Source organism: Triturus cristatus, chromosome 8 (genome assembly GCF_964204655.1).
Source record: "Triturus cristatus chromosome 8, aTriCri1.1, whole genome shotgun sequence".
Classification (NCBI taxonomy): domain Eukaryota; kingdom Metazoa; phylum Chordata; class Amphibia; order Caudata; family Salamandridae; genus Triturus; species Triturus cristatus.
The window spans coordinates 1,328,488,484-1,328,515,424 of record NC_140591.1 but is presented as its reverse complement, the minus strand read 5'-3'; the positions used below and the strand labels follow the sequence as shown (position 1 = coordinate 1,328,515,424).

The 26,941-nt window shown below is 44.0% G+C and overlaps 1 long non-coding RNA gene across 8 annotated transcripts in view; it reads right to left on the bottom strand.

Annotated features, from left to right (window-relative positions):
- LOC146805748 (uncharacterized) overlaps positions 1-26,941 on the bottom strand; it is a 912,995-nt gene that overhangs the window by 546,308 nt on the left and 339,746 nt on the right. For 7 of the 8 annotated variants that reach the window (XR_014967901.1, XR_014967902.1, XR_014967898.1 and 4 more), the window contains one exon: positions 6,282-6,342. This is a non-coding gene — a long non-coding RNA (uncharacterized LOC146805748). Of the gene's footprint in view, positions 1-6,281; positions 6,343-14,930; positions 15,063-26,941 lie in introns of those variants that run through there. The other variant, XR_014967899.1, reaches the window with a different exon arrangement.

Below are 26,941 nucleotides of genomic sequence, written 5' to 3'. Positions count from 1 at the left end.
CTTTATGACCAACCTGCTCAAACCACCCAATGGCCACACTAATCTCAGTTCTATTATCTCAACCATCACAAAGTTATGGGCACTTATGGAACGGAGTAGGATTTGGGTTTCCAGAAACTAAGGTATTTTTGTGCTCTAATAAAAGAGCTACAGATCGGAATTAGGCTTCCAGAACCTTTGTGCAAGACTTGTCTCCTCCAGATTATTTGGGAGATTGTCCAGTTGTCTAGCCAGAAACAATTCCATAGTTTGCAAATGTGCCCACTTTAGAGATCAGATACAGCAGAACGTACCAGCCACTTAACTGAATAAAAATGCATACCTTCCAGGAGAGGAGCACTGTACGCCACAAATCATGGATGTAATATTAAGGGTCACTGATCCATATCGTTCAAACATATCACTGAGGCTTTATATGAAGGGGTTGCAGTTTTTAAGCAAAAGCATCACTATCAATTCACTTAGGGGTTTTCGGATGGAGTTAACCTTTGAGTTACACTGGCGTTCTACAAACAGTGGTGGTTTCGACCCTTAGGTTTTCTTTCCTTTTAACATATTTGTTAACAAATATTTTGTTAGTGTTGCTGGAACAATTTTCAGAGTGAGGGTGCTGACATCAGGGGATAAAGGGATTGTGAAAAATCTAAGTGCCACACAAAGAACAAGTAAAGCAAATGAGCCACGTCCATTCAGCAGGAGAATGGTAAGGGTGTGGTGTATAGCTGGTGGTGCATTTTGTAGCACACTGCCTCAAATACAGTGGTTGAAGTGGATAGGATCAGAGGGGCATGACGTGCCCATACTTTTTTGATTTATGGAGAACCGTTCCCCTACTTTTTGCAGAAAGACAACCGTCCCAGGACGGATAATTCCAGTCGTTTAAATGCTTCAGCTAAAGAGTCATTCAGTGAGTCTCCAGTGATGTGAAACGGAAGCAGGGCAGACAGCTAAACTAGTCTTCTTGCCAGAGTTCCTGCTTGCCTGGAAAAAAATGCAAATGTACACAATGATTTAATTCTACAAATGTAAAGGGTAATTTGCAAATGTAAAGAATGTTTGGGAGATGGTACTGCCTTTAATTGATTGAGTCATTTGAAGCTTTGTGATGACAAAGATTTATTCTTTTTGAGTGGTTGTGCAAAGAGTTAACAACTTTGCTGTGAAGAGCGTGCTTTTAATTGTACTTATTTGGTGCTTACTAAGTTGTTGAAGGGACAGTTATGTAAACAAGCATTGGCATAGCCAATAGGTCTCGCTTTTGGAACCTTATAAGTATTTAGTTATGCAGCACAATATCCTTGGTGCAACAACATTAACTGTTGCATTGTTAAACACTTATAAGGCACTAAAGGCGAGACCTATTGGCTATGCCAATGCGTTTTATTTTATTTTAAGGACATGCAGTGCTATCAGGCTCCGGCTGCCATTTAGAGGTAGGGAGAGAGAGGTGTGTAGAGAGAGAGAGAGGTGTGTAGAGAGAGAGAGAGGTGTGTAGAGAGAGGTGGGTAGAGAGAGGTGGGTAGAGAGAGGTGGATAGAGAGAGGTAGAGAGATAGGTAGAGAGAGGGGTAGAGAGAGGGGTAGAGAGAGAGGTAGAGAGGTAGAGAGAGAGAGGTAGAGAGAGAGAGGTAGAGAGAGAGAGGTAGAGGTAGGGAGAGAGGTAGAGGGGTAGAGTGAGGTATAGCGGGTGGTAGAGAGAGAGAGAGAGTTAGAGGGAGAGAGCGAGAGAGCGAGATAGAGAGAGCGAGGTAGAGAGAGGGTTAAAAGGCGCTAATTGTGCATTTGTCGGAACACTAGTGGCACATCAGGCAGTTCTCATAGTGTGTCATGGGACTTGTAGTTTCACTTTTAAAACTGCAACTAGTTCCTCAAAAAACAGCATGAAAAGCGAGGGCTGGCTAAAGGTTCCAGTGCCACATGTTCCATGCGTGGGTCCTCATAGCAGATATGTTGTTTAACTTCAGTCTTTCGCTTGCAGTTATAAATAGAGAGAATCTGAACGTGGCAGTGCCAGAATGTAACAATAAACTGGTCTGGATAAACCACTCACACGTGACCTGCACAGATTAAAAGTCAGGGTTGTGCACTTGCCAATACGCCCCTACAAACCGAGAATGAATATACATGTTGCACAAAATGAGCCCCACATATGATTTTTTTTCAACATAGCACTTATTCATTCACTCTTTCAGACACATAAACAAAAACAACATGACTGGTCAAATCCACAAGTATACAATATTCACAGATCTCATGAATGGTCAAACCTATAACAAAAAGGGGTTATTCACGTTATTTCCTTAAACACTGTCGCATTAATATCAGCAGTAACTTATGTTTTTTTAATTGTTTTATACATTAAAAATTTTTTTATTATAGAACAACATCATGTATTGCCATCTGATCTTGTTGGAAAATTTGTGCCAGTCTTGTTTGTAAAAAATATACGCCAACGTGCGTTTCGGTGAAAGAACCAGATACAAGGGATACACCTTCTTTAGGGCGCTTCAAGGTTAAAGGAAGGGGGCAGCAAAGGCAAGGGGAGACTGAAAATGATGCAAAGTGTTCATAAATACAATAGATTCAATAGAGTACCCTAATTCATAAAAATGCACACTGGAGCTCCAGAGGTGGGTAAGAAATTCCCACAGATAATACATATATAGAACAGGAAGATGGAGTCATGCATCCAGTACAGATGACGGAACTTTATAACTCTAAGTGTACAGTGTCACATCGTGCAACAGATAAAAGAGGTAACAAGTAAATGAAGAATTCATTTGGGTGCCACTCAATCAAAGAGTGCCTCAGACATACCGAGAAAACCAACTAATGGAATAATCTGAAGCCGGTAAGAGGTGTACCCAGTGAGATAACAGCATGCTCTATAGCGTACCTTAGTGATGTATAGGAATAAATATACCTATTTTTCAGGTATCTGAGCCGCAATCTTTGGAGTCGTGGTGCTCCCCCTCCAAGCTCCACAGACGGTATGCAGGTTTGTAACTCACATTTGTCAAGTACATGACCCAAAGGGCTTAGAGTCCGATGTAAGGGGAGATTAGGCACACTGTTCCCACCAACAAAAAACTGTCAAAATAGGCCAGAAAAAACGACCTTAGAAACCGCGTCAACCAAGCTACCAAGGGTGGAACCCAGGAATTGAAACTTCCATTAGATGTAGGTTTGTATTATTGAAATAACCAATTTTCTTACAGGCATTTTCTCAACTCTTCACATAAAATATGTATAAACCACATATACTGCAAAATTAGGATTAGAAGGATGAGCACACACCACCAAAGTATGTTCTCTGAAGTTTAAATTATTGCTGTACCTTTAAGAGATATGTGGGATTTTTGGGGCGTGGCCTGACGCTAATGGACTAGGTAGCCTTGGGCAGAGCTCCCGCCGGCAACTCCCATCTAGCGCCATCTAGCACTACATTCTTGGATAAGGGTCCCCAATAAGTACAGTACAAAGCACCCTGACATTCCTGGTGCCGGTGGCAGTGGCAGTGACTAGCACTGAGATTAAAAGCGGATTGCCGAAGAAGACGAGCAGAGACACACGACGGCGACCTCTAAATGGCGGCCGGGAGCAACTAGCATCAGTCCCGCTGCCAAGACAATGAGCTGTTGCAGAGCCTCCAGCTGTCCGAAGTACGGCGGGCGGTCTGGTGGAGTGGCACAGAGCGGCCCTGCCCAGGGGTGAGCAGCGACTTTGCTGTGGTGGAGACCTGAGAGGAAGGCGGAGCATGCCCAGTGCGGCATGAGACGGCAGCAGCTAGCACTGCAGATTTACGCTGAGTGCCTCTTCTGCCATCGGAGCTCACTTGGGGAGTTAATAGGCAAGTGATTTGGCGGGCGAGGAGGGAAGGCCAAAGGGCACGATCATCTTTTAACATTACAAGTAAAGCGCGTGTGCCGCGATTATAGCAAAAGTAAAGTAATAGAAAAAAACCATCTATTTCTTTACTTTTGCTATAATCGCGGCACCCGCACTTCACTTTTAATGTTAAAAGTAAAGCGCGGGTGCCGCGATTATAGCAAAATTAAAGAAATAGACGTTTTTAAGCAGATGCAGCGTTGCGCACGCGGCACCAAAAGTGAAAGCAGAGGCGGACCGAGGCACGCGCTTGTGCGCGTAATCACAAGCTGGTGGCCGCTTGGTCGATTTGGTAGCACTTCCAAAAGCCGCTCTTACTAAATGTTTCGCCAGAGCAGCACATGCGCTGGCTCAGGCGAGACCTAAAAATGGTAGTACGTACAGTCTGGCTAAAATCTATATTTTGGAAGCAAAATTTTATCTTAAACCGTTTTGCGCATTTTGTAGCAGTCTATCTTATACTGTGTGTAATGCAAGTTTAAAATAAAGAGTTACATATCCACAGTGCTTTCTGCCACAGGCTGTGACATTGTAGCACTAAGAATACACAAGCCACTATTCTCCTCTGCACCAACCAAGATTTAATTCTGTGGCTCTTTGGTTACACAGAGACCCCTGCAGCGCATTAACTAATAGAGGTTTCATAAAGTGCTATAGTGCATTTCCGAATGAGCAACATCTTTTTTGTATTTATTTTTCATTTCAGCTGTGCATTATTTAATATGTATCTACCTGATGGTAAAAGACCAAAAACCATACAGAATATTTTGTTTTTTTAGCCACACCTATGATCCCACCCTCACGCTCACTCCCCGCCCCTACTGCATGCAGTATCACAGTTCCCATCCTTTTTTAATGCGCTCCGACCACTCCTCAAATATATTCCTGATGTTGTAGTAGTGCACCATCACTTTAATGCACAGTACATTTTATATCAAACACGCTCACTCCCCGCCCCTACTGCATGCAGTATCACAGTTCCCATCCTTTTTTAATGCGCTCCGACCACTGCTCAAATATATTCCTGATGTTGTAGTAGTGCACCATCACTTTAATGCACAGTACATTTTATATCAAACTGAATTTTCACAGAAATGCAGTTTTCCTGAAAAAACTACATAGGACAATGTGTGATAATCAGGTTTGAGAAATTTTTTTGCATTTGCACATCACTAAGTAAAGAGTCTTGACTTGTTTTGATCCTATTACAAATCTTTGCTTCCATCACACTTCAGAATTACAAAAGAGAACTTCATTTGTGCTGATGAATTTAGAATATTGGATTTACAGCTATTTACAAACGCTCTCCCTGTGTAGTCCCAGAATGAAAAGTAAACACCAATCTTAGAACATAGCTTCCCTGACATTTGGCCTCTGGCTTTGAACGCACAGCAACTGTAACAAGAATTCAAGGCATCTTTATTGCTCATTCACCTTTTGAACTCCAGCATGGTTGTTTCTGGGGGTGCTGCTAGCACCCCAGCACCTCTACTTCCAGTGTCTATGTCTTTTGGAGTTTTTTCACCCTGAGGAATGGCACGAGTTGCCCGCAATGCACTGGTGAATGATGTAATTTCACACTATGCCATGGAGAATGATGGAGTCCTGCAGTATGAGATGGGAAAAGCATGCCCAGTGCGAGGGCATGCTCTGAGACTCTGGAGGTGCTAAGTTGGTGGCGTGCATTGGACGACCTACAGAGAGTGTTTTAAACCAGGAGAGTAGCAGGAATGAGGGACTGGGCACCAGGGACGAGCTGGCCATAGCGGGACCCCTGGGCGTTTCCCCAGTGGGGGCTTGTTTTGAACCCCTGAGGGCCGTTTTTGTAACCAGAGGCCGGTTTTGCAACAATATCGCCCACCTGTAACAAAAGCTGCAACGTTGAGACGGGAGTGGCGCTTCCAACTAGGTACAGTAAAATAAAACTGAGTTACTACGGTTGTGCATGATCTGAGCCAGTGCTTACACCAAGAAGCACCTTACACCACCTGTTACAGTTACTTAACTTCTACTGCTGTGGAAACGCCTATGCATGTGTAATCATGGAATGCATAGAATCCATGTGAGGCCATGTGGAAGTCGTTCCTGGTACTATGACGACAGCAATCAAGGGAAGTGGATCTGTGAAGATGCCTTTTAAATTCTGTGTAAACCGTGTTCCTCGCTCAGATGTTCAGTCAAGTGTTACCCCAATTTTAAAACAGAACAGGTGCAAACACTTGGTATTAGTCTAATGAATGCTGAATTACAGTAATTGTTCTCCTGACAGTACAAGGCAAATACGAACACATAGTACGGCAAATAGTCTGACAAAGCAACTATACTTTCATCAGAGCCATGAGCTTTAGACTAATTAAGTCATAAAAACAGTACTAACAAGAGGCTTTGACTCACCAGTGTCTGTCAGGCTGGCTCGCCCTGTTTGTCAGCTGTGCAGAAAGCATTCGCCCACAATCTAGAAAATTAAAGTCATAAAAATTGATTAGAAGAGCATTCCATATCCCACACCAGAATTTTTCAACTTATACAAATCGCCACTGTATTTTGGAATGCATTCCTTGTCTGATGATTCAGATTTATCATCATTTTGGGGTTTTCGATAATGCAAGAACGCGCAAGAAAGTATGGTAGGAGGCTGAGCTCTTCGTATTCTAAATCTTGGTGTTAGAAACCTCTATGAAACCTCACTGTCCTCAAACTCGACCCTGCCTTGACTGGCTACTGGGGTGAAGATTAAAAGGTAGTTCAGCACTTGCCATAGATAATGCCCAGCCTTTTTTTAAACAGAAACCTGGTATAATGCACATTTTTCAGATCTGTAGACTATTGAAGCAGGGAAGAGGTACATTCATTAGGTACTTTAATTCCTGTTGCATTCCAAATGTGAAAATCCTGCGCCTTTAACAAGCAGACTACCGCCCATTAAATGCCAGAGGGAAGAGCATGTTACTCCCTTAAACTCTGGAGATTGTAATTTACTAATCATACATAATATAAAGGGCTAAAAACATCTCTTAATTTTTCAAGGGAATATAATAGAGTAGAACTGCTTCAAACATGCCTATTTGACATAGAAGGGAAACAGAAGGTGAAGTTATGCTTTCTTATCTGTAGTCTAGATTTTGGAACTAGGAGGCCACATTCCTACCTCAAGTTCCAACTTCAAAAGGGTAAGTAATCCTGAGCAAAGCAGTTTGGCAGTCTTTTCCACAGTCCTTCTAAATGCCCAATAAAATGCTGGACATTTACAAGTATGGTTTAGACCTACGGAAATCAGGTCGACCGCCAGAAAGTAAGTAATTTAAAATTTTACGGCTTGGGCAGGGATTTCTCATCCACCCATGGATTTGCTCAAAACATTCTGTAAAGAACAGACTGAGACAGGACACATTATACTTTACCCTTTCCTACAATCGCAGCTAGTGACAGGGAAACAATTTCACAGTTTTACAATAGAACAATATTTGATAACGGGTAACTTGGCTACATGCCGAAACAACAGTGCTGTGATGGGCATGTAAGTGGTTTATGTCATACTTCAAAGAGAGCCAGAATCGCTGCCATTGTTCCCACTCTGTGATATAATTTAATAAAACAGTAGCTGAAGGTTCACACAAACCTAAGCTCTATGCCAGAGCACATACATCTACTTATTAGGCATTTTCACTAAGGCTTGAAAACGCCTCTAAGAATGTCTTTAGAAGGCAAGAGTCCGGATCACATAAAATTTAAAGCAGGCGCTATTTTATGTTCTTGGTGGTAAGTTAAGACAGCGCTTGCTCCAAATATCTTTTATCACCGTATTATAAAAACAGGCTTCTGGAGTCAGGAATGGGTGCCAAGAAAGATTGTGCATATTTGTTGTGTGGCATTTTATTATAATTGGTGATGTGTTTTATGCTGAATTATTGCAATGTAATTTTGTTCTTTGGTAAAGCGGTTGTTGTATCAAGTTTTGTTTCGACTGTTTGTTCGTGATGTGCCTGGCTATGTTTTAATTGTGTCATGTTTGCTATACATTATTGTTATGTTCAGTGGTTTGCTTTAGTTATGTCAATAAATTCTGCTATGGCCTGGCACTTTGATAATCACATGTGGCTCAGCCCAGTGAAGTAATCGGCTCTCACCTCTTGTGATTGGCTCTTTGGATGTATACGTCTGCCTCCACTCTATTGTTTGCAGAGAACTATCTAAAGAACTACTTTACAACTGCAGCCCTCTGTCCTCTCCTGCTGGCTCTCTCCTGTGTGTCTCACTCTGTCCCAACCTCCCCTCCTTTTTTCCACTACGCATTCCTCATCACCTCCTCCCATCCGCCACCATCTAATGTCCCGCTCTTTCACTCCTCCATCTTTATTTGGTGTGATTCTCGTTACTCCTGCTCACTCTCCCAGTATACTGCATGTCACCCTCACCACGGCCTGTATTCCTAACTCCCCTTCCCCCTTTCCCCTTGTGTTCCTTGTCACCTCTCTTCGACCCACCGCCCTCTTGTGTTCTTCCCTCACACCTCTCTCTTTCCATGGGTGTTCCTCATCCCCCATCTTCCGTCAATACAGTTCACCTTTTCGTTTCTCTATCTGGTTTTAATGTGCTGACCTTCATGTTTTAGCATATGCATTAAACCCAGGTCTAGTGACTTTGACGGTGCTCTATATTCTATTGGGGTAGCGTACAGAGAGAAGTATTAATATTAGTGCAGCCTGCGGGAAGTAAACTGTTAGAACTTGTCCATATCCAATTAATGAGAGGCAGAGCCTAGTACTCGAGTGCGTTAATACATCATTTGCATGGATCACAGATTCAAGTGAGGGTCGGTCTGCTCAACTATAATTTTTCCAAGGGCAACTAAATGACTCCTGCTGAGTTAAGAAACAACACCGCAGCCATTGACCATCTTGAAGCAACAATAGCAACGGGGCACGATACAGTGAATTCAGGCTCGGTGGCGGAGGGAGGGTATACGCCTACGAAAAATCTTGAACACAACGATGAAGGAACCTCCCCTACGGACCACAAGTAGCACACATACTGTATTATTAAAGGGGGGGGGGGAGACAAAGAAATAAAAAGTACTGGGAAAAGTACCATTGGACACTGCACGGGAAAAGGGTGGAATGGCTATAATGTTTATTTCATGTTTTAAATGGTTGTACGATAAAGCACTGTTCATGTAGACAATTGTGAAATCAAAATAAACAAATTCTTTTTTAAAAAAAGAAACATCACTGCAGTTATTTGTTAATGGTACCAAGCTACTCCTGGAGGATTAAAATATGTTCTATAAATACACCTGCTATGTTCTATTTAAGAAAAGGTAGATTGTCTCACACTCATTTTCTTTCAGTTACATTATCCCAGAGACTGTACATGACATCTTGTAAGCCATGTCATGAAGGGACAGCACAATATCTCAAATTAACTTATAGAAACCTAAGTCAGTACATTCTGTGTCTGCTCATACTATGGCCCGCCCTGTCACTGTGGTCGCCTCTCCTCACTAGGCCCTACTTTCAAAGTCAAGCAGCAGGGACTCTGATTGTAGATATTACTAGAACTTGGACACAATTTTGGACCGTGGACAAAATCTAGGAGGCAAGTACAGGTCACGTAAAGGGTACACTAAAGGCTAAAATTGATGGTGGAGAAACTAGAACAAAATCTAAATAAAGCAGAAAAGAAAAAAGAAAAAAGACATAGATTAACAAAGATACGTCCATGGGTCTACACAAGCTGGGCATCTGTGGCAGTGACAGCATGAGGGCAGAGAAGGCCCTCGTGTTTCTTAACTGGATTATACAGTGCAACTTATTTTGGAGAGCTAAAAAAATATTGAGACACTTTTCACTACTGCTAGACAAAGAAGTTAATACACGTAACATGCTTAAAAAAAGTATTTCATTTTATGATAGCGTTTGACGTGATGAGGCAAAATGCCATGTCACTGACAGAAGAAAATTGACTGGTAAGGCTATCCTATTATGATTTCCAATATTAGGAAAACAAAATGTAAGTCACACTAGATGTAGCGTGAAGAACATACACCAGAAGGGCTATCAAAGGAGAAGAGAAGATGAGTAAGCTACAAGAGTACACTGAAGACAAGAGGGGGGTGGCCAAAGGAAGATTAATAAAGAGAAAAAAAGAGTTAGAGCCGCAAAGGAGCGAACAAAAAAAGCAGGAGAGGAAAGATTAAAACAACAACACATTCCACCCTTAAAAGCATAATACTTTGGAAGTCAATAGAAAAGACATGGTTGCTCTGCAACATTAGTGTCATGTTTTATTTTATTAGGTATAACAGTGATTGTATCTAAAGCAAACCAGACAAGTTCAAAGAATCAAGTGAGAAAAAGAATGAGAAGAATACCATCTTACAATCCTAGTTTGTTAACCAGCGATCAGTGTCTCAAATGTGGATAGAGTTGTAACACTTCTAACCTGAATCGCGAGCTCATTCAATACATTAAGAGCGGGGAGAGCAAATTAATGAAAGCAAAAAGAAAAAGGATAAGAAACCCACAAAAGAGTTAAAGTAGGAGACTAACTGATTGGGAATGTACAGAGAGGTTAGTTTACAAATAAGCTAATGAATAAGCACGCTAAAAAAACACAAGACAGAATGAAAACTAAAAAGCAAGAATAAATGGAACTAGTGAAGCCAAGAGAGATGGGAAGAAAGGCTCCGAAGCGGCCTCTGCATTTTCCCTAACTTGGCCGCAAGCAAACACAACAGGTGCAGAAGGCTTCCAGTGTGAAAAAGATGGAGCCACCCGCCTGCCCTGGTCAGTCATGCATGCCAGGACAGCTTGACTGCAGGTTCTTTGTGCTGCTGCGGTGTCCGGCAGCTTCAAAGGCGACACAAAAGGCTCACAGTGTTACCAGTTTGGACACAAAGCTGTGGACCTTCTGACAATGATGGGACCTTCCAAGGGCAACTTGCAACTGATCCTCACTCCCTGTGGTAAGGCCAGTGAGGTGCGCCAGTGAAAACGTATTTAGTGCCATGACTAGGACAGGGCACAAGCCTGGAATTACATCTCTACATTTTCAGCTCCACTGAACTCTACTTCAGTTATAATTGTTCATTCTGGCCCTGTTGATAGTAAGAGTGTGCCTGCACAGACCCCGAGGAAGTAAGCGTCTTGATGGCTTCAAAGCAGATGTTCAGTAAAAACCACCCCAGCATACTAACATTATTAGTGTTGTAATAGTGACCACATCAAAGAAAATGACCTCTGTGACCAGGGCCGGAATGGCCACAGCAGGCATCGGGCGTTTGCCTGGGAGGCTGGAAGGGTGGGGGCCTCTTTTGGAGTGGTGGGGGCCAGTTTTGCTACTGGGGGCTGGTTTTGCAGCAATATCGGCCACCTGTAACAAAAGCCACAGTGCTGGGGTCTGGTTTTGTTAAGCATTGCACGCATGCACCCCCGCCCCTACTCCCCACCACCCCAAGGTGAGGGCTGGTCCAAGAAAATTGACAGGGCTGCTTTGGGTTCCCTGTCTGGTCCTGTCTGTGACCACCAAATGCAACATTACCAGAAGTGCTCACCTCTGTGCATCAGGAAGGGTTACCAGCAGTAATGTAAAAACAACTTTGTCAATTTTAAATGCCCTCTTTATAAGTAATACATAAGAGAGACAGTTGAATTGTCTCTGGCACCTAGCTATTGATATTAATAATATCTCCTCAATGCCACATGATTTATCATTTAAATTGCAACCTTTAATACATTTTGGAATTTCAGTCATTATTCGCCAAACATCACCTTATGAGTTCTGAAAATACATACATTTTTGCTTTGAAGACACTATCAATTTCGGTATACATATATTAATTAAATTACGCAAATGTTCTAATTTAGTAGGCTGTTCCGCACACAGGAGAGCTACCAGTAGCTCACGAGCGACTTGTTGGAGAAGACTGCTTTAAAGTAACCTGATCGTTAGCAGCGACAGTAAAAGTTACATGTAGAAATAATGACTTTCGATCTTCAACATTCTGTAACAAGTTTAAGGGAATACTTTAGCTCACAATCTGCGCTTCGCAGCACATTCACTCACTCAGGTAATGTCTTACCACCAAGGCAATTTGGCTGACCTGAAGCCACATGTAGGCTCACTCCTTAAAAATTAACATGCCCCTTATTGTCAACAAAATACAATCACCAAGTCCTGATCTCCATGTTATTCACCAACCAAAATACTAAATTAAAGCCACTTCAGCCAAATTGCTATGATTTATTTGAAATTTCAACCTCTCACAAAGTGCCTCTATCAAAAACACAGCAAAAAAGGGCCATCAATAAAAGGAACCGAAAACATAATTCTTACGCTGATTTGATACGTTTGGTGTAAGTCCTCGTTCACTCACAGCCAGATCGTGAAAAAATACTGAAATCCATCCCTTATTAGCGTTTATTCTCCTCGATCAAAGTTATCAAAGGTATGTTTAAAGACACCCTTCTATGATGTCACCCACCGCCAAGCTTTATTATTGCATCAGCCCACACGAATCCAACTATAATGGTTCCCACTTCAAGCTCAAATCATTCTCACTCTACCCTGATTCCACCACAAAGGAATCAACCAGAAACGACCAGCATATCTAACAGACAAGATGACAACCTGGTAAATCATACTATCCAAAAGCACACAACCGAAATCTAGACTACCCAGGTTTAAGCAACAATATGGCCAGCATCTGATCCTTCTCACACTGTGTTCCTCTCATTTGACCCCCCCCCCCCTCCCCCGCAACCAAACAATTGATTTCCTGAGTCAACATCTGCTGCAGACTCAAGGTCCTCCTTAACAAACAAAAAACAAGATACATCAAACCCCACCACTCCTCTAGTCACCCACAAGGACATATGGGCCCTGTGTCTCATAACCATGGCCACTAGAATTATGTAGCAGGAGAGCACCAAATTATGCCACATGGTTGACTAAATTATGTGCCAAGAAAAGGCCAAATATGCGGCATAAAGCAGCACATTTTTTGATAGTATTACTTCATTATTTTGCAATTTTTACACATGGTAATACTGTCTGCGCCAAGATTTGATTTTATTAGAACCAGCTTAACAACAGCAAATACAGAAATAAGGAACTGAAAGATGACCAGTTAACCTTTGTGAAGGGCCTTCCTCTGTCCGCTAACAACTCACCACATTTTTTGTAACTTTTGATCCGTTTGAGCTAGAAGCAATTTTTGGGTTAAATTATGCAGCAGATGATGGATTATGTGGCAAATGCAGTAGATCAAAAATTATACCCAAAAAAGCCACGGCTGCAGAATGGCATAATTCCAGTGGCCCTGATCATAGCATATTTGCCGACTGAGACAGAGCTTAATTTAGAAAAGAATAAGTGCTGGGGCCCAAAAGTTTGCTCAGAAGCCTATGGTCGACACTATTGAGTGACCCTTGGGTGCCGAACAGCAAGCTGCATAGTCTTGATTACACCTCATGCCTCCAATCTACCACCAGACACTCTCTGCCCTTTTATCTCACTCTTGCAGGTTCTTTTTCATTCCTCCTTTCACCCTTTGTCACAGTTTTTCTGTCTTCCTCTTTCTTTCCCCCTTTTGTGTTTTTCTCCTTCTTGCTCTTAATCAGTCTGTTGAGGAATAATAGGCGCTGGTCCCCAAAAATGAGCCTTGGTGACCCCTCCTGCTACCACAGGCTCAAATTAAGCCCTCAATAGAGACATAATGTAGCCTTGTCATGCAGATGTACCTACAAACTGGAAACATGGAGTACATGTATGTAAAGGTGTTGACTCTATTGAAATTATGACCCTCATTTATGGCATTACTTTTAATGCTTAAGGAGTAGGCAAGTAGGGTTTCTTAAATATGCACCACGTAGAACATGTTGCAGATTTTGTATGTATATACATACATGTGTATTTTTATGTTGAAGCAAATGCTGCAATTGTATTTATTTCTGCAATTATTTTGTTACATTTATTCAGCAATAGAAATGTTTACAGTAAAGCCTTTAAAAAGAACTATGCATTTCTTGTGTGCGCATGTGCACTTGTGGTGAAAGACTGCCAGAACGTACAACAACAATAAAATAAATATGCCTGATAGTCTCTGGCACTGTTGTGTGCCCAATTCACATTATCTACATCCAAGTTAATAACAGTGCTTGCCAAAGAGACCAGAGGCTCAGAGATCCGGAGGACCAAGATATGCAGAGAACTGTTCATCATATTTTCAAAATGGACGCACAACCCGATTCGTCCTTTTCAGCCCCCACCATACTCCGACCTGAAGTTAACAAGCATTCATCTGACTCAAACTTTTTTAACTGATGCATACATGTGACCTCAAATCAAAACAAACCACATCATCACAGTCTTAAACAGTGCGAAGTCAAACTCGTGCTTTTCCAAAGAGACAACCGAACAAATGGAAACAATACACAGGAGAAAAGGCCAAACGAGGAGTGCGAACTGATGAGGACGACAAAAACTCCAATGTGGTCACAGAGTTAAGGGCACTTACCAGTGCGGCAAGATGGTCCCATGGTCATGCTCTCTAGTGCAGGTAGGCCCCTCTCCACTGGATAGGTAGTAAAATACAGCAATAATAAGGGTTCAGTGGGCGCCTCAAACTACTACGGTCTGGTGTCGCTGCACCTGCTGCACCATTGCTAGCTGCGCTGCCAACTCTAACATCACCAAACGTTGGAGCAAGGGTCAAAGCATGCACTAAATATTCATGGGACATTCATTTCAAGTGTCTCCTTGGCTATCAATTCCCAGACTTTAATTCGATTCGAGAGTCGCTGCATTTGGCATAAATTAAGTCTAGGGCCTGAAAACTGCTCGGAAAACATATACACTAAGGTAATGCGCATTTTGTGACGCGTCTATAAACATAAGGTGTGTGACTGAAAAAAAAAATACAACTGAAACAAAGCTGGGACGAATGGTTGTCTTTATGTCAATTAAATATATAACTCTACTTTTAAGAAGCCCTGATGTTTTCTACTGGTCAACGCGGAAAATTAGATTAAAGTATTACCGTACCCAGGCTGGAGAAGTTTCTCGAACGACCACAATGAAATTCCTCCTTACACAAGTCGCGTATATATTCCTCCTAGTGTTTCACACGCCAGTTTGACAGCACGCTGGCCCCGGCATCTTAACACCAGATCCCTGGCCTCCTGCCAGCTTGTGGTCTGCGGGTTCAAATCCTCTGCGGTTGACTTGGCTTTTCATTACTCCACAGAAAGCAAAAGCAGCGTGAACTGCAAGTGAATCACGACGGAGGCCGAGATCAGACAGCCGACTCCGGATTCCTCAGCTGCCTCGAGTGTGTGTGAACAGGGGAAAGCTTCTCTGTCCGGCCGTGGCTCGAGCGCCTAAGATGCGCTCCATATCTGCCTCCTTCGAGCACAACTGCACGCACGTGACCTTCCAAACCTGGTCTCAGGCAGCCATCTTGGGAGTGTGGAAAAGCACCTTATTAAATATTTTACAAGCACTGGCATGACCGTCTGTAAGTTTTGGCATGTTATGTTATCGGCATGTACACACAGGGCTTTAAATGGGCAGGTACTGTCTGGCACGCCGTACCCGAACTTCTTTAATTGAAAGAGAGGGTACCGGTACTATTTTTCCACCCATCAGTTTTTTTAAGGTTAGTGAAGAGAGGTTTTCAAAGATTGCTGTCCACAATGTTTAAACATTTTGTAGAGTTGTTCCCGATACTCTTGTATAAAAAAACGTAAAATGAATTCAGAATTGTTGTATTGTAAAGTAAAAAGGAATTGTTATATTGTAACAGGCTCGTTTTTTTTCTGCATGTGCCCACACTAAAACGTGTGCACTTTGAATAAAGAATTATAAGCCACGAAAAGAAAAATACAAAATGGACCGCGCAAAACAAACAAAAAACAGCCCGTAATTATAAACATGCCATGAGCCACGTGTAAATATAAACTATTTGTATATAAAAAAGAGATAAACCGTCCTGTCAGTGCTAACTGCTTGCGTCAAATCTCACAGGGACTTTACTGAAGAACCAAATCATAGGGAAAAAATACACCCACAGAAAAGTGCCTCCCCAGACAGTTCCCCTGGAGTTCGGTGAAGAACTTTCAAGCTGTGAGCCGCATATAGAGAATCAGGCACATATGGTATTGAACAATCCAAATGTAACATGCCAACAGAACATGTGGCAGCAATTTTCTCTACTGTTCATCCCGCAACTACAATGTGTGTGCACGATTCTACCAAAAATGTTAGGGCCCAATTCTTAAGCCATTTTGTATTAATTAACACTTGCGTCTCACTCCGGTATTAAAATGTGAATGACGCCTAATTTTAACCTCATTCGCAAAGCATTTTCTGTGAGTAATTGCGGCTTACTAGTGTTTTATAGGAGTAGGTCATGCTTACTCCCCATGAATCACAAAACTTTCTTTCTCACGAGGAAACGTCTTACTCCAGGAAATTTCTAAGTCACAAACAAGCTTCAAGCAAAACACAACTACTGAGTGCAAGGGTGGCCCGGGGAGCCTGAAGGGGGTCCTTATCACTGCACACTGCCAGGAGGTGACGCGCAGAGGCGCCTGTGGCGGGCAGCACTTGTACACATGGTAAATGGCAGGGAGATGCAGCCGGAGCCGCCCCACAACAGGCAGCGCTAGAAACACGGTTCACCTTTAGAGTAGACAAGGGCTTAGGAAGAGTGTGCTCACCGACAGCGAAGCGGCCTCCAACCAGCAAGGGAACAATCCTAAACCAGCAGGGGAGCGATGCTAAACCAGGAGGGGAGCAATCCAAACCAGCAGGGGAGCAATCCCAAACGAGCTGGGGAGCGATCCCAAACCAGCAGGGGAGCGATCCCAAACCAGCACAGCAGGGGAGCAATCCCAAACCAGCAGGGGAGAAACCCTACACCAGCAGGAGAGCAACCCCAAACCACTAGGGGGCAATCATAAACCAGTAGGGGAGCAATCCTAAACCAGTAGGGGAGCTATCCCAACCCAGCAGGGGAGCGATCCCATTTGAGCAGGAGAGCAATCCCAAACCAGCAGGAGAGAGATCCCAAACCAGCAAGGGAGAGATCCTAAACCAGCAGGGGAGCAATCTCAAAGCAGCAGGGGAGCAATCCCAAACAGTAGGGGAGCAATCCCAAACCAGCTGGGGAGCGATCCTAAACCAGCAGGGGAAAAATCCTAAACCAGCAGGGGAGCGATCCCAAACCAGCAGAAGAGCAACCCCAAACCACTAGGGGGCAATCCTAAACCAGTAGGGGAGCAATCCCAAACCAGCAGGAGAGAGATCCCAAACCAGCAGGGGAGAGATCCTGAACCAGCAGGGGAGCAATCTTAAACCAGCAGGGGGGAGATCCTAAACCAGCAGGGGAGTGATCCTAAACCAGCAGGGGAGAGATCCCACACCAGCAGGGGAGAGATCCCACACCAGCAGGGGAGAGATCCCACACCAGCAGGGGAGAGATCCCACACCAGCAGGGGAGCGATTCCAAACCAGCAGGAGATTTATCCCAAACCAGCAAGGGAGAGATCCTAAACCAGCAGGGGAGCAATCCCAAAGCAGCAGGGGAGCAATCCCAAACAGTAGGGGAGCGATCCCAAAGCAGCAGGGGAGCGATCCTAAACCAGAACTGCAGGGGAGCTATCCCAAACCAGCAGGCGAAAAATCCTAAACCAGCAGGGGAGCGATCCCAAACAGTAGGGGAGCGATCCTAAACCAGCAGGAGAGCGATCCCAAACCAGCAGGGGAGAGATCCCACACCAGCAGGGCAGAGATCCTAAACCAGCAGGGGAGTGATTCCAAACCAGCAGGGGAGAGATCCTAAACCAGCAGGGGAGCAATCCCAAAGCAGCAGGGGAGCAATCCCAAAGCAGCAGGGGAGCAATCCCAAACCAGCAGGGGAGCAATCCCAAACCAGCAGGGGCGCAATCCCAAACCAGCACAGCAGGGGAGCAATCCCAAACCAGCAGGAGAGAAACCCTAAACCAGCAGGGGAGCGATCCCAAACAGTAGGGGAGCGATCATAAACCAGCAGGAGAGCAACCCCAAACCACTAGGGGGCAATCCTAAACCAGTAGGGGAGCAATCCCAAACCAGCAGGAGAGAGATCCCAAACCAGCAGGGGAGAGATCCTAAACCAGCAGGGGAGCAATCCCAAACCAGAAGGGGAGATATCCTAAACCAGCAGGGGAGCAATCTCAAACCAGCAGGACAGAGATTTCAAACCAGCAGGGGAGTGATCCTAAACCAGCAGGGGAGCAATCCCAAACCAGCAGGGGCGCAATCCCAAACCAGCAGGGGAGCGATCCCAAACCAGCAGGGGAGCAATCCTAAACAAGCAGGGGAGCGATCCTAAACCAGCAGGGGAGCAATCCTAAACAAGCAGGGGAGCAATCCCAAACCAGCAGGGGAGCGATCCCATTTGAGCAGGAGCGCTATCCAAAACCAGCAGGGGAGCGATCCCAAACCAGCATGGGAGCGATCCCAAACAGTAGGGGAGCGATCCTAAACCAGCAGGAGAGCAATCCCAAACCAGCAGGGCAGCAATCCTAAACCAGCAGGGGAGCGATACCAAAGCAGCAGGGGAGCGATCCCATTTGAGCGGGAGAGCAATCCCAAACCAGCAAGGGAGCGATCCCAAACCAGCATGGGAGCAATCCCAAACAGTATGGGAGTGATCCTAAAACAGCAGGAGAGCAATCCCTAACCAGCAGGGGGCAATCCTAAACCAGTAGGGGAGAGATCCCAAACCAGCAGGGGAGCAATCCCTGTCCAGAAGGGGAGCGATCCCAAACCAGCAGGGGAGCGATCCCAAACCATTAGGGGGCAATCGGAAACCAGCAGGGGAGCAATCCTAAACCAGTCTAAACCAGTAGGGGAGCAATACTAAGCTTGCAGGGGAGCGATCCAGTGGCAGCAGTGGACCAATCCTTAACCAGCAGGGAAGCAATCATAAACCAGCAGAGAAGTGATACTAAGCTTGCAGGGGAGCGATCCTAAACCAGCAGGGGAACAATCCTATAGCAGAACAAAAGCACTCTTCAACCAGCAGGGGAGCAATCCTAAACCAACAGTGAAGCGATCTTATGGCAGATGGGGAGCGATCCTAAGGTAGCAGGGGAGCGATCCTAAGGTAGCAGGGAAGTGATCCCAAATTAGCAGTGAGCGATCATGAATCAACAGGGGAGTGATTCTAAACCAATAGGGGAGTAGCTACAGAGCCTTATGCTAGCCTGACTCATCCAAAATTAGCACACTGGGTTAATGGCTCATCCATTCCAGCTCATAGCAATTCCCTTTAAGACTGCTACATAGCTACCCAAGTGTAATTCTCAACTATGGCTGATGTAATACACAATTATTTAATCAATCAATCATGTTTTTTTAAACACGCTACTCACCCGTGAGGGTCTCAAGGCACTGGAGGGGGGTAGTGGGTAGAGCCAGGTCTTGAGGGTCTTCCTGAAGATGTGCAGGGTGGGGGCGCGTCTGATGTCGATCGGCAGCTCGTTCCAGGTCTTGGCCGCGATGTAGGAGAAGGCTAGAAAGAGCTTTGTGACTCCGGCCCTCAGTGTTTCAAATGCTTGTAACTTGTATCAGTCCTGATAGTTAGGCAGCTAGTCACTTTGCCTGTGAGGTGACTGTTGGTAGAGAATAATCTCTCAGTGTTTCCCACAGGCCATGTCCAAAAGACAGCCAAAGTATGCCTCCAGCGGCTACTAAGGCATTGCTGCTCAGTGCAAACCATGGCCGCAAGGAGATCTGAGCTCCCAGAGTATGCATCACTTCTGAGGTGTTAAGGGCTCTGTAAGGTGGTATTTAAGGGAATGAATAGCTCCACTTTCCCATCCTCCTGCAAGGAGAAGCGAAAATCTATCAGGGCTATAAGACATCCTCAACAGCTGTATATCTTAGTCAGGTGGGCCACTGGCATTTCCCCATCCCTGCAGAGTTGTGTAGGCCTCCTGTGGGTAATTTAATGCCAAGGTGTTGACATTTGGAATGTACTAAATTGGGGGACTCCTGGATGATGAGGTTATTTTGGCTCACAATTGGAGTGCCGGCTTATCTTTCGTTCTCCTTATGGAACAGGTACCATGTGTTAAGGTCACCGCTACAACTGTGCATTTATTTTGGTTCCTCTGAAACTCCTTGGCTGTGACTGCCCTCTGTCAGGACATGTGTGGCCCATTTACTGACCAATGTACTTTTTGGGGAAATACCACACCACATAGAATCCCTAGTGGAAAACCAAGGGTCCGGATACTATCACACCGATACTATAAAACATATCTGGAATGCTGGAGGCTAAAGCTAGACAGTGGTTCGTTCTCAAGTGTGCCAAAGACACCAGCAAGATATCAGAATTGGAATATTAATGCTTTTAAGAGTAGCTGAACTTTAGAGCTCCTTCAAAAGCTGATACCTGATGATAGCAGCAAGCAAACTTGATAAAATAGAGGAAAAGAAGCTTCAACTGTTGTTCAACCCTGAAGCGCTTTCGACCAGGCCTATTTAGTATACAAAGTCTCAACAGCGAAGATAGGTAGGCTCACTGTAGCAACTAAGGGACAGACCCCAACGTGCCTCTCATCAGTGACCATACAAAGGGATTCTGGGACAGAAGAGATAAGCCAAAGCAAAAAAAAAGAATCTAAACAAATAATACGTCACAGTAAGAAAATCATCCTGGAACATACGCAAAAAGCAAAATTAAAGAGTGAAAAAAAGTGAAGAATAAAAATAGAAAAAAGTAAAAATACAGAAGGCATTCCTGACTTTAGAAATTAAAACATACACACAAAATTCACACGCAAATAACTAATCACATGGTGGTGGGGGCGGGGGGGGGTGTATGCTCTACATGTCACGGGCAAGTCCTAAGCATCCATCCAAATTAAACGATGTAAATAAGAGAAACGTAAACTCTAGGACTGCAAAATGACACCGTATGCTGACACAGAAATACCGTGGTGATTTGAAATGGATAAGGGTGAAACACACCCTTCTTTTCAGCCATTGAGGAGTGAATATCAGATTGGAATCTATAGGCTCATAGGGGAGAACTCTCTTTAGGCGCATGGTCATCTCTACTTCAAAGGGCAGCCAGGCAATGACTTGTTACCCCGCTCACACCAAGCAAACAAAAAAACGTGTAATAAACCGAGGCAGCTTTAGTAAGGTTGAGCAGTTTCACCCAGAGTAAACAAAAAAACGCCTAATAACCTGGCGAGGCTTTACATTAATCCACCCCAAGACGAATGTTAACTCCTCTGATCTCCTACAAAGGGTGTCCGCGGGTCACTGCGTAGGTCGCTTTCACAAAATGGAGAGCCCTTTCTTTGCGTCCGATTTACATAAGCCAAACATGACGTAATAAGAAAGAGCCGCCTCCATCTTGCACTTACCAAAGAGTTCCTTATTACCATAATTAATCTAAGGTCTTTGCTTATAGCATTCTGATGTGTTGCACGGTAAATGATTCTCATATTGTGGTACATACATAAGTATATTGTTTTTCAATTGATCAAATATGGCAGACCACTAACAGTGGAATATACATACTCCATGTTTTACACGCTGTGAATCTTTCTCAGTTGCATCAGTTGTACAAAACACACAATCTTTTCTATCAGAAACTATTTACAACATACAAGCACGGTGCCATATACAAATACACCAATACCTCGTTTGAAAGAGAGCCCCTTTGGACGTCACGGTTACATTCCTTATCAGACCAGATAAACATTAGGAATGCTTTCACATCCATTTGTTTTACTGCAAATGTGGCTCAGTGAGCTGAATACTCCGTCTAAAAAAAAAATCGGTGCCAAGGAGGCCATGAGTTCGACTGTAATATCATTCATTAGTAAAGCTATATAAAGCGATGAGTATGCGAATACTGTTAAACTATGAAAATAAACATTTTAAAGCAAAGTTGCATTCAGCGTGAATGCTATGGAGGGGTTGGGCACATTAACAGTCACAATTTAATTGTTAAATGATTTAATACATTTAAAATGCTTTATTATGACTATGCTGGCAGAAAAGGCCACATACGTCCACAGAGGATGTCCCAAGAAATGGGGAAGGATGTGGGGCAAATGGAACGCCTATAGAGGAAATATATGTACCCCCCCCCCCCAGCAATAAACCGGGATTTAGAAGAGGAGAATTAAAACTATCATAACAAAACACAGCGATAATTTCATATATATATTGTTGACCAAATGTAAGAATTCTGTGAGCTATTTTGCAAATAATATGGACTGTAATGTAAATGCTTTGTTAAATGTAAAATACTCATACGCAGATCTGTGTCCCTTAAATACAACTGTTTTAAAAAAAATGCTTTAATATATGTAGAGAATGTACAGTGCAGTTTTCACAAATGTTCCAAATTCAGACTCCACATAAGTATTCTTTCCCTCTACAGCATTCTAGGCTCATAAAATATTCTAAACTTATACCCACATCTACAACCCGCGCAGTCAACCTTTCATGTCATTTCGTCATTTCGGATTGGCAGCTACAGGTGCGAATGACGTCAGTGGTACTGTATTTGGTGTGAACACATTTCTATTCTATTTGAGCGAATTCTGCAGAGCGAGTGAGTACTATACACATCTGGAAGGATAAAAGACTTTTCAAAAAGTTTCACACGCTTTTCACGTAAACATCTCCATTTCAATATTCAGAAAGCTCTGTGACCCTTAGCAACACCCAACGAGAGAGACGCTTGACCCCTTGACCCCGGAGAACGGACACTTTGTTCCGGTATGGAAAACAGCAGGAATTCAGGGACTAGGCAGGATCAGATGTGAGGGTCTTTTCAAATGAAACCATTCAGGCATTCGTGCTTAGCAGATCAATGCCACCATTATCCTGGCTATACAAACCGTGCCTTAGAAAACTGTTCCCTACTCAGAAAAACTATATTTTATTATCCATATTTCGGGCTGTAAACGTGCGGCTACAAAGAGGCCCGCCAAACAAGAGACTGCACTTTAGTGAGGTGGCATCTACGTCATGAACCGCGGCTTAAATCATCATCTCTCTTGAGGAAATTAAAACGACAAATTCACTTCCTGCCCGCAGACTTTACATGCATTGCATATCGATGCACCTTTTTACTTCGTCACAAAATATTTGTAGAACTTTTCCTAATTGCACAATGACTCTACGACTGAAGGTGTTTGGGGGTTGGTGCACATTTTTTCTCACATCCAAGTTCTGTATAAAAGTAACAACCAAATAAGTCGCGCATAACACATTCTGGAGTGTCTCTAGGCACTTGGATACTAGGTGTCCTCATGAACCCACTCAAAGTATATTATCATCCTCGCAGATCTTCCAACTTTGTAATAAGTATCAGTCAGTCAGTCAGTCAGTCAAAAAAGTCTTTATTATGATTATTCATCTTAAAAGACATACTGAACAATAAAACAATTAAAATATCACGATCGTGAATTAAATAACACAGGGTATTTATAACATATTAAACAACAATTAATTTAAAAGATTAAAAATGACCATAAAATCCATCTACAAAATAAAATAAGAGGGAACTACAGTCCTCCGCTCCTTTCCCGAATAGCCCATGACCAGCTAAGAAATTTGGCTACCCCAACAATGATTGTTTCTTTGTCACCAATTTTTAGCAGCCTTTTGGCAGTCAGAGCGGAAGATGTGCCGAGTGTTCTGCTCAACGGTTTTAGCCATGTACTCCTAGGTAGTTGGTAAGCTGGGCAAACATAGAGAAGGTGGCTTATATTTTCGATATGGTCAGGGCAGAAAGGACACCTGTCTCCCATGCCTGTTTTCCATTTACTGGTAAATTTCCTTAATGGGAGCGTTTCTACCCTGAACTGGTGGAACAGCCTACGATCTCTTGGTTTGGTGATCAAATCCCAGTAGGTTTCAAGGGACGGTTCATCTTTAAAGTCCCAAAAAGCTCTAGTCAGTGGGGAGTCTACCAATGTGGAGTACCTTCTAGATTTTACCAAGCTCCAATATGCTACTCTTAGGTCTGTTTTTGTCGGATTAGCAGCCGTTTCGGGAGACATCCAGAAGTCCCTCATACCCATGTCAATGAGAAGGCTTTTAATAGTTTTTAACCATAAAATCTTATTTTGGTGGTCCAACCCCCTTACTTCAAGTAGGGCCAGGGAAAAATGAACTAATTCCGGGGTGGACCACAGCCTTCTCCAAAAATACAGCATTTTTAACTTAGCAGTATCCTCGATGGGGTTACAACCGAGGCCAAGCAATAGAGGGATTCGTGGAGTCGATCGTGGAAGGCCCACAATTGATCTTAAAAATTTATTTTGGGCCTATACTAGGTCGGACAAATTACTGCAACCCCAAATTTCAGCACCGTAAAGGATAGCGGGAACTATTTTCAATGTATACAACTTAATTGCTGGGGCCAATGGTTTAGTAAGGGATAGCCTGTGTTCTCTTAATAGTGCTCCTACTAGCTGTGAATGTTTCAAAGCTAAAAGCTTCACCTGAGGGGACCAACTCATTTTTTCGCCAATGGTGATACCTAAATAAGTGAAGACCTTGGCCTGCTCTAGAGGCTTCCCACCCATAGAAACTTTAGCCGATACATCACCTGCCCCATGGAGAACCATACATTTTGTTTTCTCCACGTTGATCTCTAGCTCATGTTCGCTGCAAAAGGCCTCAAAGCGGGATAGAGCCCACTGTAGACCCTGCCGAGTTTTGGATAATATCAAGGTATCATCAGCGAACATGAGCAGAGGCACCCTTTGGCCGACCAGCTTTGGTGCATCAGTGGGGTAATCCTCAAAGTACTGTACGACCCCATTGATGAACAGCGAAAACAATGTAGGGGCCAGGACACACCCCTGGCGGACAACCAAATAAGTCGTGCATAACACATTCTGGAGTGTCTCTAGGCACTTGGATACTAGGTGTCATCATGAACCCACTCAAAGTATATTATCATCCTCGCAGATCTTCCAACTTTGTAATATGTATCACTTTGTGAGCCCGAGGTGGAGGAGGAATGGCGCGGGAGGGCATGGTGGCCCTGGGAGAGGGAGTGGAGCTTTGGTGCACCAGCACACAGCCTACTCAGCCAAGCAGCCACATCTATCCTCCCCCAAAAGAGGAATCACAGGTATCTAGGAGCCCCCCACCCCCACATACACACCAATGCACGCCTTGGATAATATGAAAACCCCACAGTCAAATACAATAGGGAGAGACTCTCTAAGCAAGTGGGAAAACTCTGTCTGGATTTCTAACTTACCATGAAGTTTACCATTTGATTAAGTCTCTGTACTGGGCCTGAATGAATTATGCAGATAATGTGTAACACACAGCAGCACCACGTGACTGCACAAGGCTGCTCTCCCCTGGACCATTGAGATGAGCATCCCAGAAACCAACCCTGGACCTGCCCACCTGTGGCTTGGCACACAAGCCAAGTGAACTATTTCACCAGGTCATGTTGCACATACTGACGCTACATATGTGCACCAGGCCCCTTTGGTAATCAGATGCTGGATTCAAGTAGTCCTTTACTTTTTAGGATCTTACTTTGTAAAACACCTCACAGTTTTCTCCCACAACTTCCCCTGCAAATTACAACCAGAAACACATATGCAATCACGCAAACACAACCCCTGAAGCATTACAGTTTCCACAGATTTAGTGAATGACAACCACTTCCTGTTTCCCTGCACTCTAAACTGGCAGAAGATCTCCTAAGTGCCACTATCTGGACATCAAAAGGATAAGGCTGAACGGTTGTTTCTGGGCGGACATGGTCACCAGCCAACCGTCATAAGTTAGATATGAAAGCTGTCAAGCATAGCTGAATTGTTAGAGCTCATCTAAGTGCCAAAAGCCGCACGTCTTTTTTCGTTGTACCAACAAACAGGATTGTTGATGTAGAGGCATTGAAAATGAGGCTATCATTCAAACCTAGGTCCAATTCACCACACCTCTTCACGGTGCAATGCCTCAACACCAAATGTGAACAGACACCTGCAACCATCAGGGCACCCAATATGGTCACCAGGTAAAACACTACAGGCCTCATTTATGAGGTTTTGCCGTAGTTTAGTGACGCAAGGAATCTTCCTGCGCTGCCCTACGTCAAACCAAAAGGGCAGGAATGCACCGTAGCTATGTGATATGGCATATTCCTGTCCTTTTCCCCGGCGCCCGCGCACAATGAGTTGCCATGCGCCAATGCAGGCACCCTTGCACCATGGTGCAAGGGTGCCTGCGTTGCGGGCCCGATTGATTTTCCTCCACAAAATCAATCGCAAGAGGCGATTTCATTTTTCTATGTATGTTGCAGAATGCAGCACACAGAAAAAGGAAAGCACAAGGAGAAATAAAAACATTTCTCCTCGTTGCACCTCCCTAATGCCACCCATGGGGTGGCGTTAGGTTCTGACATATTTCCTGGTTTACGATTTCTCGTAAATCTGGGAATGTGTCAGGTTCCATGGGTGTTGCGTGGGAACACCCACAGCAACACCCATGGAATGCCCCTTTCACTCAGTTTTCTGCGTGAAAGGGGCACATTTATAAGGATATGAAAAGCCACGTAACGTAGCTTTACGTGGCCTTATAAATATGCCGGGGCACATTGCACCACCGGAACGTCAAAAAAGTGACTTTCCGGCGGCGCAAAAGTGCCGGTAGGACCTTAAAAATTAGGCCCTATTAGTGGAAGTTTCCGAATTTGCCGACGTTGTTTCATTGGTGAGATAAGGGTCTAGTCTCAATCACTTAAAGTGACAAAATTGCTGAAAATCACCCACATATTTTCTCACTATTTAAGTAAATAATGATGTTGTCCTACCCTCCTCCCTCCTAAAAAGAACGTCTTTATCCCAATATAAGTTGAGGGAGACACACAGAAACACACCTTAGTCGAATGAGTGAGGATGAGTGACTGAGGAAGACAAGAGGGAGCGTGGATTAGAGGGAAGGGCAGGTGAATGAGAGGGGAGGGCAGGTGAATGACAGGGGATGGCGGGTGAGTGAAA